We start from the raw sequence: 18,244 nt of genomic DNA, 5'->3' as shown, positions 1-18,244 counted from the left end.
GCGTGCGTGCGTGTGTGTGTGTGCATGCGTGGCGCTGTGTGAGTGCGCCTGTGTTCGTATTTCCTATTAGCGCTGGTCCACTGCATTCTCTTCCGTAGGATCGCTGCGTCGGTGTTCGGTTCTCGTAAATACTCGGAGGCGGACGATGCTTCCTTGCGATTATTATGGGCCAGTGCTTCAAACCCCGCAATAAACAGACGAAGCTCCGTCACACAAACAACATATTTTGGCGGGAACACGTGCGGGCTGCTCGACCGCATAAACCCTGACTTGTAACACGGAGGCGGCACGCAATGAATGTCATTATCAAGGCAGGAGATTGAAGCGGCGAACAAGCTGGTAGCCAGCTGGGTTTCTCACTAGATATATAGAGAGAGGAAGAGAGAGATGGGAGGGAGAAGGGATTATATATATATATATATATATATATATATTATATAATAGAGAGAGAGAGAGAGAGAAGAGAGAGAGAGAGAGAGAGAGAGAGAGACTATAACAGATAGATAGATGGGCTAGATAGATAGATAAATAGATGGATAGATAGATAGATAGATAGATAGATAGGATAGATAGATAAGTAGATAGATAGATAGATAGATAGATAGATAGATAGATAGATAGATAGATAGATAGTAGATTAGATAGATAGATAGATAGATAGATAGATAGATAGATAGATAGATAGATAGATAGATAGATAGATAGATAGATAGATAGGATAGATAGATAGATAGATAGATAGATAGATAGATAGATAGCATAGATAGATAGATAGATAGATAGAGAGGGAGATATAGATACAGAGAAAGAGAGATAGAGAGCGAGAGCCTTAGACAGAGACAGGGCGAGAGAGCGAGAGCGTGCGAAATACAGCGAAACAGAGTGCGGACGAGAGCCGGAGAGAGTGAGAGAGCGTAACCGAGAGAAGGGGAAGGATGGGAGAAAGCTGCCGAGCCGCCTATAGCTGCCTCAGGCTTACATCTACACCGCCGGGTCCAACACCGATGGATCGAACAAATGGGTGATTTATTCTCCTTCGTTTTTTTCTCTCTCCGTTATTTATTCGACGCGCCGCTTAGAAGTTATCAAAATATTTGCGGCAAAAGGGCAAAAAATGAGGCAGAGACGTAAACAAGCGCGGGGCAAAAATGTAAGGTGATCTTTAATCCGAATACGGCAGCGCGCTGAAAACAAGACAAGCGTAAATGTCTGCGGTAAAATGTGAACATGTACCGGGAATCGCGTATCGGGGTCGGGCGCGCGGTGTCGGGGGTCGCGTATATTTATATAGAACGACGTGAGAAGATTCAACACGAAGCGATCCCCACCTACGATTTTAACTAGTATCATGTCTCGCCGTAGCCGGCCGCGGGTTAAATAAGTTTACGAATGGGTTACTACGTGGTATAGTAACAAGCTAGTTTTTGTTATATAATGTGTCGTGAGATTCACTCCGCTCTCTATAAGGCCAACCGCAGTCCGAGAGTGAACGAAGTGTTACGTGGGTGGGAACCGATCTATAGTCTCCTATATGGGTCCTACGGTTATTAGTAAGAGGGGTATAGTGAATGGGGAAATTTTTTTTAAATACAAATTTTTTATTTTTTTATTTAAAATTTAAAATTTAAAATTTTAATTTAATTTTTTTTAATTTTTAATTTTTAATTTAATTTTAATTTTTTTATTATAATTAAAATTTTGTTTAAATTATTATTTTTTTTTTTTAAATTATGGCTATGCCATTCATTTGTTTATGCAATGCATTGCCATGCACTATGGCCATGTATTTGTTTAACGCTTTATAGGTTTCACGTTAACCATGTACGCGCATGTATATTAAACTCAAGTTTATTACTTATTATTGCTGCTGAAGGGGTTGAATTGCGATTGATGATTGATTGAAATATCGCGCCTGCATGTGTGCCTGCGTGCACCGTAGGACCAATTACCCGTAGGACTATTCAAAATACTGTTTACAATACAATAATACAATAAAGTGAATAACGAGAGATATAATCCTGAGAGTCAATAAAGAATTACTACGTAGCCATACAATCAAAGCTAGTGATTGTTGTAGCGCATCACTATATGGGCAGACCGCAGTCTGAGAATGAATGAAGGCTGAATTTACTACATGGGCATAGTTATTACTATGCAAATGAGTGAATACCTAAAACTAGTGTTTTATTCATACGGCGTGTGTGTAGCCGTTTGTAACGTAGATGTGGACAAGATGAGAAACCGATCACGTGAGAGAGCGCAATAATGTGAGAGAAAAAGAGTAAGAGAGAAGGTGGGGAGAGAAACAGGGAGGGATATATATTATAGTATATATTATATGAATAGAGAGAGAGAGGGAGAGAGAAGAGAGAGAGGAAGTATGCGAGAGAGAGAGAGAAGGGATATATAGATGAATATGAAAGAGAGAGAGGGGGAGAGGAAGTAAGAGAGAGAGAGAGAGAGAGAGAGAGAGAGAGAGAGAGAGAGAGAGAGAGGACGCGAGAGAGAGAGAGAGAGGAGAGGGAAAGAGAGAGCAGGAGGAGAGCACGAGATGAGATATGAGAGATGAGAGAGCAGCAGTCGCAAAGCCAACAACCGATCGAATGCGAATAGCTTGTTGACTATATGGCTACTAGGTAGTTCTTTCATTGACGCGCGATCTCCGCTGTCTATAGAGCTAGGTTGCCCAACTCCTACTGCGTAACTAGTTTTGTTATTCACATTCGTCTGCGAGACTTAATATTCAGTTCGTATCTCGTTATAAAGCCCAGACTATTTGACTATGGGAGGACCATACCACGCGTCACCAATTGGAATCGCCTACAACGTGTGCACGCCAGGCGACACATCGAGCACTTGCATCGCGGTAGCAGATACACGTATATTCTCAAGTACCGAAATTCATCATCGATGCTTTCCACACTCCCAGTCGACATGCACCACTGGGCTGGGCAGAGGGGAGCGCCTCAGTGCTCTTATTCAGCAGCAATAATAAGTAATAACCTTGAGTTTATATACATGCGCGTACATGGATTAACGGTCGACGCAACCTCAACTATGACACAAGCAGGAGAGGCAGGCGAGGAGTGTTTGTGCATGTCGCCACCAATCATCTCTCAAAGCAACGACGTCGGCGTGAAGACACGACTGGAATGGCGCGCCTATTACCGAATGAGTGGATATGACATGTGATGCAGATCGCGTGCTACAGGTGATTGCGATTGACGCGCAAGAGCAATGCAAGGTGGCTGTGATGTGTCGATGATGATGTAGATGTGTGTGTAGCCTGTTTGAATGAGTAGAGATAAAAAATATAAATTTGATGATACAGTAAATTGTTTGTTGAATGTTTGATATGTGATATTGTGATGTGAAGAATGTTGAATATAATTGATGATTGTGAATGAGTATGTTTAGAGATGTGAAGTTGATGTGAGTGTAGTATAGAGTTAAATTAGATAAGTTGTTTGTGTGAATTGTTGTGTAATAGTATTGGTGTGTTAATTGCTGTGTGTATTGTGTATAAATGTTATGATCGAATAATAATGTGTTGTTGGGTATTGTTAATCTGAGAGGTTTGGGACGGGGGGGGGTGGTGGGTGTGGTGTATGTCCCATTCTCATGATATGTCGTCTGCTTCTTACTAGATAACTGGAGGGTAGGATCCCATGATAGGTAGGACTATAGGATGGTTTCTCGTAGCCGGGCACGAAAACTTCGTCAACGTGTGTCGGGAGGTCTCGGACTGGCGGTGGGGGCCTTAGTCATGAGCTGTGCTGCGGGGAGTGCAGTGCGCGCGGTACGAACTACTCTACTCTTGTCTCCTATAAACCCAAAAATCACTTGTGTGTTACCATGACGCTCCCCACGTAGTAACCCATTCGTAAACTTATTTAATCCGCCCGTCTCTCTCATTTTTCGCCGCCCGGCGTGGCCGTAGCGTACGGCTACGATGGATGCTCGCGTGTGACGACGAGCATTGTGTGTTTAATGTTTTTTAAGCGTGTTTGCATGCGGTGTATAGCGTAATAAGTATCGATGAGTATCATCATGTCATTTGATTTTGAGTGTAAAGCGTCGTTCTATTAATTAGTTTACGAGTTAAACACTTAAGTAACCCTGATTGACCCGTAAAAGCTCTCTCACCATTCCAGTACTCACCCCCATATCATTACACGGCGGCGGCCTCGGTGGACCGGAATCCGGATACTGCTCGTCGTACATGTTTACCATTATTTCATATTACGCGTGTGAGGAGGGTCAAACGCATTACTGCGCTTTGGTCTGTTTATGAAAATAGAATAGACATAATTCATCTATGCTCTGAGCCGCGGTTCACGGGATAAAGATTAATTTCGTTACAATCTAGTATATTTTGCACCACCATATTCTATCGAGTGTTATTAATTACTTTGAGCTTTCATTTTAGCCCTTATTTTGTCACTAGAAAATATTTATGATAACTTCTAAGCGGTACGCTAGTTTCAGAGTGAGATATAAAACAATACATTACGTCACGTGTAGAATATAACGTTAAAGTATAAACTGTAATATAGATAAAAATAATTCACTCTTCTAACATTACGTTAGTTTCATGTTTATCGATATACACGTTACGTTGATTCGGATTATCGTTACGCTTAGTGTATCGTTAGGTTGTAGATGTTGAAGCGGCTGACGTTAACACTTAATTATTACCTCCATGCGTGGAGCGCTCCCGTGTCGGCATAGTTTTACTATCCTTTCCTTTCCTCCAAGACTATGTTTCTGCTGGCATCGCCAATATTCAGTTGCTGGCGCTATTAAGTATGTCTGTTAACTGTACGTTCTGTCTTCTCCATAGCTCGCATCCTGCGCGGCACTGCACGCCCGCATTGTCCGTGCGTACAGTCGCGGGACATCTTCGATCATACCTATATTCGGAATATTGTTCTAGGTCTCCCGCGCCATAGCTGAGTAACAGTACGTCGCCGTACCGAATGAGAGCACTCGCACTCGTCGAGCCTGCCGACTTCCGGTTCCGGATCGACGCAGCGCATCTGCGACACAAAACGGACGTCTTCTTCGCCGTCAGTTTCGCGTTCGCTCACCGGCCATCCCCGAAACGCCATCCCGCCACGCTGTGGGCGAACCTGACGAAACTAAGCGGGTGTTGTCCCTACCGGTTTGCCATTCATGGTCGGTTTGCCCGAGCAGGAAGAGCAGGCAGAGCGCGATTAGAGAGGAGAGTGGCGAAAAGGCAGATCATCTGTGCAGGGCGCGTTCGTCGACACCCGTCTACTCGAATCTCACTACAAACAGGCATCATGCTTCGGTCGGGCCCTGTCTCGTGTTACGAGGGCTCTTCGCTTCCTTAAACTCGATCTCTTGCCCGTTCAAACTATGATCTTCTCATACTCTAACCGCGTTTATACACAAACTACTATCAATGACGATGCTAGCGAAAAAGTCATGCTAATGACTGACTATCTAAGTATTATCTATTATCTATCAATGATCTATTAACTATCATCTATATATATCTATTCTATCTATGCTATCGTATCTGACCCTACAGACGCTAGCGCTCACATGATATGTCGTTATCTGTTAGGTCTGAGTATATTCCTAAAGTAGAAAAAGTTATGTCGATCCTATCGTATATATCCGCGTACACTTAGCACAGATGATTTCTCCCTTAATTTCGCAAGTCTCCTACCTTTGTATATCCTGAGTCGCTCTGCCTGCACTCATCTATTATTCTTACCTACCATCTGCTCGGCAACCCCGATATATATAGTAAGTGAACCCCGTATAGGACATACACCCATCCGCTTAGTTTTCGTTCAGGATCGCACCAGTCTAGTGGCGCTGGCATTGGCGTTTTTCGGGATTGCCGGTGATCCGAATCGCCTGAACTGACGCGAGAAGACTTTCTCCGGTTTTCCCGCTGTCTGTTAGACTGCTTGCCTTGCCCGTTGTATCCCCGGATAACCGGAAGTCGGGCAGTGGTCGACGAGTCGATCGTGTATTCGACGCGACGTCGTTTCTTAATGGCGGCTGGCTAGCAATATTGCAATCATAGATGATGCGAAGATCTCCCCCACTGTACGCGGCAACTGGGCGTGCGTGCGCGCGGTAATCGCCTAGAAACAGAAACGTCACCGTGAAACTATACTAATACGCAGAACTATATATGCATCCAGCAGCAACATAGTCTTGGTATACTAATGCAACGGACCGTACTGGGAGTAAATTCAATGTAACGGTTGTCGCGCGCTTCTTAACGATAACTCAACTTAACGTAATTCGTACATGTTCATTCGTATATTTAACTAATCTGTAAAACGTATAGGTAACGATCTGTACTACTTCAATGTATACGTAACGTAATGTTAAAACGTATGTAATTTGTAATTCTATAATATATATTAATATAATATATATCTACTATACTATTTTATACTATATATATGTGTGTGTATACTCAATGTCCACGTAAGGTAAATCATAATCGATAACTGCTATGCCCTTTTTCGTAACGTTCAACGTACGTTCCAATTGTAAGCGTAATACGATGTATACCCAACATATCGATAACGTAAGTGGTATGTATGACCGTGGCCCTAATGTAACTCTACGTAGATTAGTACTGTAGGTGTCAACTAATTTTTACTGGGTAGCACTGAAAATAGATGAATGTTATACTATTTTAACGTATAAGGCACGTGAACAATAATAGCTTAAGACATTGCGAATACACTTTACATACTGCGCAGCTTACCGACCATCATGCTTGCGCCTCCGTTATAAATTTCAGGTATAGCGGTCGAGCACCGCAAGTCCGCAAAATATTTGTTGTGTGAGGATGCTCGTCTGTTTAGGTTGCGAGTGGCCTCAACACTGCAAGGAACACTGTTGACCAATGCGCACGCACGGTTCTATCGTAACTACGAACGCGAACACAACGCGGAGGAGAAAAATAACGAGAGCGGAAGCGAGAGCGCGCAAAGAGGGGGAGAGAGAGATATCTCGCACGCGAGACCAGGGTTACGGGGCGAGCATCCCGGACGGCTCTCGGCCTCCACACACCGCATCAGGGCCAGGCCCCCCTCCAGACACACACCCCACAGACGACATACACACAGCACGCTTGCCACCACCCGTGGGCACACACAATACACACACACCGCCACACACCACCACCCCCCCCGCACACTCACACGTCAACACACAAATGAGCCACACATACAACACACAAAACAACACAAGACCACACCACCACCCCACCCAACACACACACACCACACACTACACACACAAGCAACACACACACCAGCACACAACCACACCACAGACAACTCACACACACTCCACCCACAAGCCACACAACACACCACACCCACCAAACACACAGCTGGCAGGAGCCGCACAAACACACAACACACAAACACATCACGAAACACACACACACGACGTCACACAGGCAAGCACGTGGCACGGGCCGGCCGAACTACCAGATTCACATACACACAACCACACGCATGCAACAACACACCCAACACACACACACCCACGCTACCACCAGCTAACAACACACCCGCGCATCCCGCGACAACACTCACCGCAGACGCGCGCGCGCAGCACGGCCAACTAGGGTCACGGGCGTAAAATGCGCACATTAGCACGTACAGGCGCCTCTTCCCACGTGCGCAACCATACCAAAGACACCGTAAATACCGACTGTCACAAATATCTAAACACACTATCATTCTGTCAGCAATCAACCAATGATTCAATATGTTTTTTTAATATCATACTGTATGGGGGAAAAGATAAGCTAGTACCTGACGTAGGGGACGCCGGTTAGACAGTCTATCAGAGATTGAGCCGCGCTGTGAGAGACGAGAGAGAGAGAGAGAGAGAGAGGAGAAAGAAAGAGAAGAGAGAGAGAAAGAAGAGAGAGAGAGAAAAAGAAAGAGAGGAATAAAGAAAGCGAAGAGAGAGAAGGAGAGAGGAGCGAGAGGAGCGAGACGTTAGCAGACGCTACGGATAGAAAAGATATTAGCCCATAGATTTTATTAGGTAATAACAAATTCTAATTCATCCGCCAACACAATATTTGATATCATTATCGGTTACATATAATTTCCTTCTTACATTTCACACTACTAATCATTGTATAGCCGATGTCTTTGCCATCGCTCACCACGCGATTATAATTTTAATTACATAGCATTAATTAATCGATTTCACCTTATCTAATTCAAGAAGCAACACCGAGACGCATAGCATAGCATGCGCATGAAACCCCCCCCCCTTCCCTCATCACACATATTGTATCAGTCTGATTGTATCCATAGTAAGCATAGTCATTGTTTTATTCTGATTGTATCATGCTTTCGTTTCCGTTCATAAAGGCGCTATTGTCAATAGTGATTAGTGACGCATGCGCACACCCCTCGTACAAATATTGATCGCATAGGATGACGTTGTCATGGGTCACGGTTAGCGTAATGGTCCATAGATGCACGCGATCACGTGATGTCTGCCGTCATCGTGGGCATTCGGGGGGTCTATAATAGGTATTATAGACTCCCTGACATTCACGAAGTTGGCGCGTGTGCGCGGAAGAAATTACAATATACGAAAAAGGCGAAAAGCGATGTAATGAATACGATAAAATCTACGATATTTAATACGGGTCTTACGAAAGATCAGTTGGAAATAGTTCATGTCAGTACACTCTCGTGCATCCTTGATCGTATTCGCTAGTCGAACCAATTTTACCGAAGCGTTTCATACGTTGTAATAATAAGAAATGTGATTTCTCTGAGGACCGTCGCGCACACGCACTTTACCGTCGCAGACACACACTACGCTCGCCGCGCAGCGCCGAACACGCACGAACGCACGCACAACACACACACACACCAGGACACACACACTACACGACACCACACACACACACACAGAGTGTGGAAAAGATATGAAAGGGATAAGATAGGCGAACTCGCGCACATACTTTAGTTCAAGTGCGCGGAAACGAGTGACGTCACACATCGAAGTGTTCGCACTTGCCTGTAGAACACATGGTTTATAATCCCTCCTCATCCTCCTCTTGCTGCCCGCCGCCACTGCTGCTGCTGCTTCTACTCTTCTACTGCTGAAAGCGCATGCACACCAAGACGACACAACCGCCATCGTCACCCTGTAGTGGCGTGTGGCACGGTGGCGCGCGGTGTGTGAGTGCGTATGCGTGCGCGGGCGTGGCCTTCTAGTGTGTGGTTGTGTGTGTGCGTGTGTGTGTGTGTATGTGTGTGTGTTGTGTGTGTGTGTGTGGTGTGTGGTTTGTGTGTGTGTATGTGTGTGTTCTTGCGCGCGGTGTGTATACGGCGCTGCCGGAAGAGAGATATGTGGTCATATATCGTGCCTCGCACCCCCTGGATGCGCTACGTCAAACTCGCATTACCCCCGCGCTTCCACAGCAAGGGGAGCGTGTACAACCATAGTATCAGCCATAGCAGCTGCAGCAGTCGCAGTAGAAATAACAGCAGTAGAAACAGCATTAACAAGCAGCTGCGTAGTACCAACAACAGTAGTAGTAACACCGGCCCAACACGAAATCCAACAACAAAACAACAACAACAGCAGCAGCAGCCAGCAGCATCAACAACAGTCACACTAGCAGCGAGAAGCGACAGCAACAACAGCAGCAGCAGTGGAGCCACAGAGCAGTACAGCCTTAGCAGCAGCTCCAGCCTGCAGAACCAGACCAGCAAGTAGTAGCAGCAACTTGCAGTCGCAGAGTACTGAATGCAAGGCAGCATGGGTACCGTGCAGCCACTCACACGCGACACGATACATACTTCACTCACGATCATCCCGCGTGAAGTACAGCAGCAGGCGAGCCGCCCCTAAATACATTTCCAAAAACAAACGCAGGAGCGTTCCGTTCCGGTACCAGGTAATAATCACGCCGATGTCAGAGCAGTGGACAGCGAAGCGGTCGGACATTCTCCACGACATGAGTGTAACTCGTCACCTTCTACACAGTCAGCACGGTGGATGGTAGGAGACGCGCCGAGCATCCGAGGAGGAGGGTGGATGCGCTGCGAGTTCTGTCCAAGGCTCGCGGATGCGTCGCGATCTTTCTTCGTCTGCTGGGTTCTATCTGATGGCTACAGACATCTCGTGCGCTTGGCGATGCTATCACTCAGTCATCTGTCTCGCATGACTTACATCCGTCGTCATCTTCGCTCGCCTTAGCGCGAGAATCGAAACAAACGAACGCTCCGCGCCGTTTCTCAAATCAACCACCTCCTCCTCGACTTCTCCCCGGAGAAAAAAACGCCGGAGGACGTGCGATCGAGCTTCCTTTCTCGCATTGTCTCTCCTCGCATGCTTCTGGCTTCACGTGTGGTGCCGGCGCGCCTACCGACCTGCACGTGGGCTGCATGGCTTCCTTGGCGACCCGGAAAACATCAGGTTCTTCCGCGGAGGCTGAGAGTCAACCACTTCACGAAGCGTGCGTCCTGTCTCCGCCTACGTCGACGATTTACGTTCTGCACGCGAACTGAGTTGACGATAGAAAGTGTCGGTGATGGCCGGGCTCGCCCTTGGACGAGGGTGTCGACTGGAGGGGGAAGCATCGACAGAATCGCGTAAACAGATAGCAGCGGGTTGTACAGTGTGTTGGTAGGCACCCGACTAGTCGTGTAAGAGAACCACGTGTCATCGTCGCGTGAGTGGATTGTAGTCATGGACCGGCTGCAGAGAGTTCTGTCTCGTCATAGAACTACGTAGGAGAGCTGAAGCGGAAGGCAGCATACGCGTGATATAGTAACAGACGTAGCCTTCCGTTGGATCGGGTTGCAACCAGTTACAGAGGCACCGGTTTCGACCGGGGTATGAGCATAGAGGTCTGCTCGACTCGGTTGTGGTGCTGTCTGAATGACTGGCGGCATGGCTTCTCGTCGAAAGGAATATCCTCTCTCTCTCTCTCTCTCTCTCTCTCTCTCGCTCTCTCTCTCTCTTGCTCTCTCTCTCTCTCTTCCTCTCTCTCAAATACTCTTTCTCACCCCTCTCTCTCCCTATGTCTGTCTGTCTTTCTCCTTCCTATGCGCGTGTTTATTCCCCCCTCTCTCGTTCACCCGCTCTCCCTTGCTTGCTCTCTTTCTTTTTCTCTCTCTCTCTCTCTCTTTCTCTCTCACTCTCACTCACAAACTCTTCTCTTCCTCCCCCCCTTGCTCCGCTCAATCTATCTCGTTTACAACAATTTTACAACGTGACTGCGCGGGCTATAAGACACATACGTACCGGGGTATTCCTTTCGCATCCGCGTATCGCACCACGTAGAAACCTCTCAGGTCCATGCCCAGCCGCCCGCTGAAGCTTACCCTAACCACGACGCTGCTTCCCGCCTTCAGCTCCCTAGCCGTGTCTATGACGAGAAACTGTCGCAGCGTATCGAGGGAGTGTTCTCTTACACGGACAGGTGACAACCTGCCGCTGTCGTTCACCGCCACGCCGACACTTTCTATCGTCAACTCGTTCGCGTGCAGACGTATCGTCGACGTCGGAGACAGGACGGCGACGGTGATGTTGACGCTGCCGAAGAACCTGAGGTGTTCCGGGTCGCCAAGGAATGCCTGCAGCGTGAGGTCGTAGTGCCGCGGAGATAGCGAGAAAGGAAGCCTCAGATCCACGTCTCTCGGGCGTTTTTTCTCCGGGGGAGAAGGTGAGGAGGAGGTGGTTGCATTGAGAAACTGGCCGGAGCCGTTCGTTTGTTTCGCATCGTCGCTGCTAGGCGAGCGAAAGATGACGCCGAGAAGGATGCAGACGATGACGAGAAGGACGAAGATGGTGAGAAGTGAGACGCCGAGAAAGAGACGCATCCGCGAGCCCTGCATCGCGCTCCACCCTCCTCCTCGGATGCTGGCGCGTCCTCCTCCATCCATGCTGAACTTTCTCGGGGGAGAGAAGATGTCGTGAGAATGTCGACCGTTCGCTTCCACTGCTGACATCGGTATTACCTGGCTACCGAAGACGCTCGCTGTATAGGGGGCGCTGCTGCTGCTGCGACGGTGGCGGCGCCAGTGGCTGAGGCTGTCACCGGTGCTGCCGTTGCATTCGCTACTCGTGCGACTGCAAGTGCTGCTACTACTGCTGCTGGTTCTGCAGCTGCAGCTGCTGCTAAGGCTGCTACTGCTGCTGTCGGCTGCCACTGCTGCTGCTGTTGTTGCTGTCGCTTCTGCTGCTACTGTGACTGTTGTTGATGCTGCTGCTGCTGCTGCTGTTGTTGTTGTTGTTGTTGTTGTTATTCTTGTTGTTGGCAGGTGTTACTACTACTGTTGTTGGTACTACGGCAACTGCTGTTGTTAATGCTGTTTCTACTGCTGTTATTTCTACTGCGACTGCTGCAGCTGCTATGGCTGACTACTATGGTTGTACACGCGTCCTCCTTGCTGTGGAAGCGCGGGGGTAAGTGCGAGTTTGACGTAGCGCATCCAGGGAGGTGCGAGGCACGAGTATATGACCACATATCTCTCTTCCGGCAGCGCGGTATACACACGCGCGCGCAAGCACACACACATACACACACACAAACACACACACACACACACACACACACACACACACACACACAAACACACACACACACATGAGCGCACGCGCGCGCACGCATACGCACTCACACACGCGCGCGCGCACGTGCACACACGCCACTACACGGGTGACGATGGCGGTGATGTTTCGTGCTTGGTGTGCATGCAGCTTTCAGCAGTAGAAGCAGTAGAAGCAGCAGCAGCAGTAGCGGCGGCAGCAAGAGGAGGATGAGGAGGGATTATAAACCATGTGTTCTACAGGCAAGTGCGAACCACTTCGATGTGTGACGTCACTCGTTTCCGCGCACTTGAACTAAAGTATGTGCGCGAGTGTCGCTATCTATTCCACTTTCATATTCTTTTTCCCACACTCTGTGTGTGTGTGTGTGTGTGTGTGTGTGTGTGTGTGTGTGTGTGTGTGTGTGTGCGTGCGTGTGCGCGCGCGCGCGAGTGTGTGTGTGTCTGCGAGGTAAATACACACAACACATTTCACGACACACACACACACAACACACGACAGCACACATCCCAGCACACACACACACAGCACACAGTCAGCATAAATAACACAACACACACACACACACACACACACACACACATCACACACAAACAGCACAATCACACAACACACACACACACAACACACACACACACAAGCACACACTACACACTACCACACACACACTCACAACCAACACACACAACCACAACACAACACCAACAACACACACAGCACACACACACATCCACGCACACACACACACACAGACAGCGCGCGCGGGCCGGCACTAGGCACACGCATCACCGCACACATACATAGTTACTCAGCTCCGCGTAATAGGCGGCCATTCAGCGTCGTCCTTCAAGCCGCTACGTCGTTGCTTGAGAGAGGTGGCGATGCACAACACTCCTCGCCTGCCTTCCTGCTGTGTGTGCCGCGCGGTAACACTGAGCCTCCCCTCGCCCGCCCGGGTGTCGACTGGGAGGGGGGAAAGCATCGATGGTACAAGATATACGTTGTACCTGGCAGGCTGACGTGTGTGCGTGAGTGGTTGGTCCATGACCGGGGGCCGTAGCTCGCAGCGGTTGAATAACAACGTTATGGGGGTTGGCAACCAGTTAAACGGTCGGCGGGTAGACATATTCGCTCGATCGGTTGTGCTGTTGCACTGCTGCTCTCTCTCTCTCTCTCTCTCTCTCTCTCTCCTCTCTCTCTCTCTCTCTCTCTGCTCCGCTCTCTCTCCCGCGCTCTCTCTCTCTCTCTCTCTCTCTCTCTCTCTCTCTTCTCTCTCTCTCTTACTTCCTCTCCCCCCTCTCTCTCTTCATATTCATCTATATATCCCTTCTCTCTCTCTCCTCGCCATACTCCTCTCTCTCTTCCTCTCTCCCTCTCTCTCTCTATTCATATAATATATACTATAATATATAATCCCTCCCTGTTTCTCTCCCACCTTCTCTTCTTACTCTTTTTCTCTCACATTATTGCGCCTCTCTCACGTGATCGGTTTCTCATCTTGTCCACATCTACGTTACAACACGGCTACACACACGCCGTATGTAATAAACACTAGTTTTAGGTATTCACTCATTTGCATAGTAAATAACTATGCCCATGTAGTAAATTCAGCCCTTCATTCATTCTCAGACTGCGGTCTGCCCATATGTGATGGCGCTACAACAATCATCAGCTTTGATTGTATGGCTACGTAGTAATTCTTTATTGACTCTCAGGATTATATCTCTCGTTATTCACTTTATTGTATTATTGTATTGTAAACAGTATTTTGAATAGTCCTACGGGTATTGGTCCTACGGTGCACGCAGGCACACAGCAGGCGCGATATTTCAATCAATCATCCAATCGCAATTCAACCCTTCACAGCAATAATAAGTAATAAACTGAGTTTAATAACATCGCGTCACAATGGTTAACGTGAAATACCTATAAAGCGTTAACAAATACATGCAATAGTGCATGGCAATGCATTGCATAAACAAATGAATGGCATAGCCATAATTTAAAAAAAAAAAATAATTTAAACAAAATTTAAATTATAATAAAAAATTAAAAATTAAATTAAAAATTAAATGTAAAAAATTAATTAAAATTTTAATTTTAAATTTTAAATAAAAATAAAAAATTTGATTTAAAAAAAATTTCCCCATTCACTATACCCCTTACTAATAACCGTAGGACCCATATAGGAGGACTATAGATCGTTCCCACCACGTAACACTTCGTTCTACTCTCGGACTGCGGTTGGGCCTTCATAGAGAGCGGAGTGAATCTCAGCGCTCCGCCCTCCGCGCGTCCCGCACGCGCTCTCCTCTCCCCCCTCCCCCCCCGATCCCGTCCTCCCCCGCCTGAGCTGACTCCAGTGGCTGTCCAGTTATCTTTCCTCCTCTTCCTTCTCCGCGGTTTCCGCTTACCGGTGGTGGGTAGACCATATCCAAGAGCTAATAATACCGAAGGAAGCTAATAATCAAGAGCTAAAGTATTATAGCCTTGACATATCTACGCAATCACGCGATATAAGGCCGCTGGCCGCTTTAGGCCGCACGCCGCATTCACTGACATAGCTCTAGAAACTAAAGCCTTGCGGCTATCTGCCACGAGGTCCGTGGGCAGAGCGAAGGGCTATAATTTTAGAGCTAGCCCTGTGGCAGAGCAAAGGGCTATAGTTCTAAGAGCAGCCCTTTGGCAGCGCGAAAGGGCTATCAGTAGTCTGAACGAGCTAGCGCCTGTGCAGAGCGACGGGCTATAGTTCTAGAGCACGCCGCTGCTGGGCCGAGCGGAGGCTAGTAGGTTCTAGGACGAGAGGCTAGCCCCTCGCTGGCAGAGCGAAGGGCTATAGTACTGAGAGCTAGCCGCTGGTGCAAGAGCGCAGAGATGGGTCTATTCAGCGAGCTCAGCCGCTGTGAGCAGTCAGGCGGAAGGCTATACGTTCTAAGAGCTAGCCCTGTGGCAGGCGACCTATACGTTCTAGGAGCTATAAGCCCTGTGGCAGAGCGAGAGGGCTCAGTTTCGTAGAGCTAGCCTGTGGCAGACGAAAGGGCTGTATCAGAGTTTCCTAGGAGTAGCCGCTGGTGGGGGGGCGCCGAAAAAAAAAAAGAGGCGAGGGCTATAGTTTCCTATGAGCTACAGCTGCCAGGTACCCCAGGGCCAGTGTCCTCACAGAGACCCGGCCTACTCACTTACGCTCACTACCTGGCCTCGGTCAGTGTACGCACAGTAACAGATGCGACAGCGCAGCGCGGACGAGAGGCTCGCGAAATCCTATCGAACGTGGGTTGCGCTATTGTTCCCGAGTACCCGATCGGCCGCTCACGTGCGAGACAGCGTGCTCCGCACGCACGCACAACGCGACCACGCGCGCCGAGACGCTCATCATGCGTACAACGAGACCAGACGGCAGAGCGCTACGTGCACGCATTGCCACACACGCATCCTCGCATACGGCGCGCACATGACGCGTGCACGGGCGCACACAAGCACGGTACACACGCATACAAACACCGGCACACACGGCACGCACGCACGCACGGTACCGCACGCACACACACACACACAAACAGCACGCCCCCAGCGCCCTCACAGCACCACCGACAAACACCCCCACACACACAGTGTGGCCCTGCGTGCGAAGCAGCCCAGCCCGACGACAATAGAGGGACGCCTAATTTTCCTGCAACGCGAAGCTGCACTGTTCCTCTTCCGTCGCTGCAGTTCCGGACACGATGGCCCGAGGGTTCACATGGAGGATCATGTCAATTACAGACAACGGGATGCCCGCCGAGACACATGGACAACCAAGACGCGCTAATTAGCAAAGAAACTGATAATGATGCTTAATTAACACTCCCCGGAGAAAGACGACGACGTGACGGCGACGGACAACGCGTGACGCAGATAGGCCAGGCCAGCGACAACGAGTGTGAGAGATCGCGTAAACGCCCGCGGCACTCGTGCTGTTATTAAGAGTCAATCCCCCAGCTGTCAACCTACCTACCAGGAGCCCGTTGTCAGAAAACAAGACAGTTAGCTTCTAACATTGAGTCTGTAACCATAACATTTTCCTCGTAGACGGTCGACAGCCGTGCGCGCTTGTTGTCGTATTTGTTATGAGGAATCTGCTACATTTTCCATTCCAGGTAACTTCGCAGCGTTTCTGTCGACGGTCTAAGAAAAAGTTCATGTTAAGACTAATGTTAAGACTAATGTTTGTTTCTGAACAACGGGACGCAGAGTCGCAAGAGACCACTGAGTGTTTCTGCGCTTACACACGCGCGCGACCAGCCATGAACGCACACACACACACGGGGGTACAACAACGTAGGTGCGCATACGAGCACCCCACCACCACGCACACCACCAAACAACGCGGCGCGCGAACGCGACACACCACCTCACGCAGCCACGCACGCACGCGCACGCACATGCTACAGTAACACACATATCAACAACCAGGACAGGACCCCGGCAGCTGCATGCGGTATGAACAGCCAAGAACCCTGAGACCCGTTACGACACGCCATCCGCGTAATACTCAAAATAAGATATATATGAGAGGGTTCAAACTACGTACGTACACGCGTGCCGTGGGGGAGTGTAAGACTTGTATGTGCGCGTGAGGATGGGGGTGGTGCGGGGTCGGCGCAGGTGATCTCTAAATGCAGGATGATCGAAGTACTGTTCTCTGCTCATCCCGCCACAAGTGCCAACTACCGGCAATGCTCCCCGCCTCGCACGCGTCTCGTCGTCTCTCGGTCGTCTGTCTCTCCAGTCTCCTCGCTCTCTCCCTCTCTTCTTCTCTCTCTCTCTCGTCGTCTCTCTCCGCGTCTCATCGTCTTCTCCTCGTCGCCTCGCTTCTCTCCGCGCGCGCTCCTCTCTCTCTCTCTCTCCGCTCTCTCTCTCTTGGCTCTCTCTCTCTCTCTCCGCTCTCTCTCATCTGCGTTCGTGCAGCAAGACAGCGGTCTATAAACGCCGCCAGCGCAAAGCTTTGAATTCGAAACCTCCGACAATCGATCTAAATGGAAGGGAGATACAGTAAGTGTATATAGACATTCAATCAGGCTCATCATGTCCCCTGCAGCGTGGAAGTGCTGAGTAAGCGTGAGAGGCGATAGACAGCGAGAGCGAAGAGCGAAGAGAGAGAAAGGGTGAGATAGAGAACGAGAGCACCTCGTGAGGGCAGGCGAAGAGACTGAAAGTGGAAGGTAGACAGACACACCGCAGCATAGAAAGAGAGGGGGAGAGAGCGAGCAAGAGAGAGAGAGCGCGGCGAGAGCGGGAAAGAGAGAGTGTGGCGGAGAGAGAGAGAGAGAGGAGAGAGAGAGAGGAAAGAGAGAGGAGCGAGAGAGAGTAGAGAGAGCAGAGAGAGAGCAAGTGAGAGCGAGAAGAGAAGAAGAAGAGAGAGGAGAGAGAGAGAGAGAGACCAGACAGCCGGAGGACGGATGGATGGACAGATAGATGGACGGTCGGTTGGATGGACGGACGGACAAACGGACACACAGACACACATACCGAGGAGAAGACAGAGAGAGAGAGAGATAGTGAGAGAGAGAGAGAGACGCAGACAGCCGGACGGACGGATGGATGGACAGATAGATGGACGGTCGGTTGGATGGACGGACGGACAAACGGACACACAGAC

General features: G+C 48.9%; 1 protein-coding gene across 1 annotated transcript in view; it reads left to right on the top strand.

Moving 5' to 3' along the window:
* Positions 1-3,120: 3,120 nt before the first annotated feature.
* Positions 3,121-18,244, top strand: part of LOC106807867 (beta-1,3-galactosyltransferase 5-like) — a 19,379-nt gene continuing 4,255 nt past the window's right edge. The window contains exons 1-2 of the mRNA XM_014810357.1: positions 3,121-3,168; positions 14,868-14,872. The gene's annotated coding sequence lies outside the window, so the exon portion shown is untranslated. The remainder of the gene's footprint in view (positions 3,169-14,867; positions 14,873-18,244) is intronic.

This window comes from Priapulus caudatus, unplaced genomic scaffold, assembly GCF_000485595.1.
Source record: "Priapulus caudatus unplaced genomic scaffold, Priapulus_caudatus-5.0.1 Scaffold238, whole genome shotgun sequence".
In the NCBI taxonomy this organism is placed as follows: Eukaryota; Metazoa; Priapulida; class Priapulimorpha; order Priapulimorphida; family Priapulidae; genus Priapulus; species Priapulus caudatus.
The sequence above is the reverse complement of the archived record's forward strand: the minus strand, read 5'-3'. Positions and strand labels throughout refer to the sequence as shown.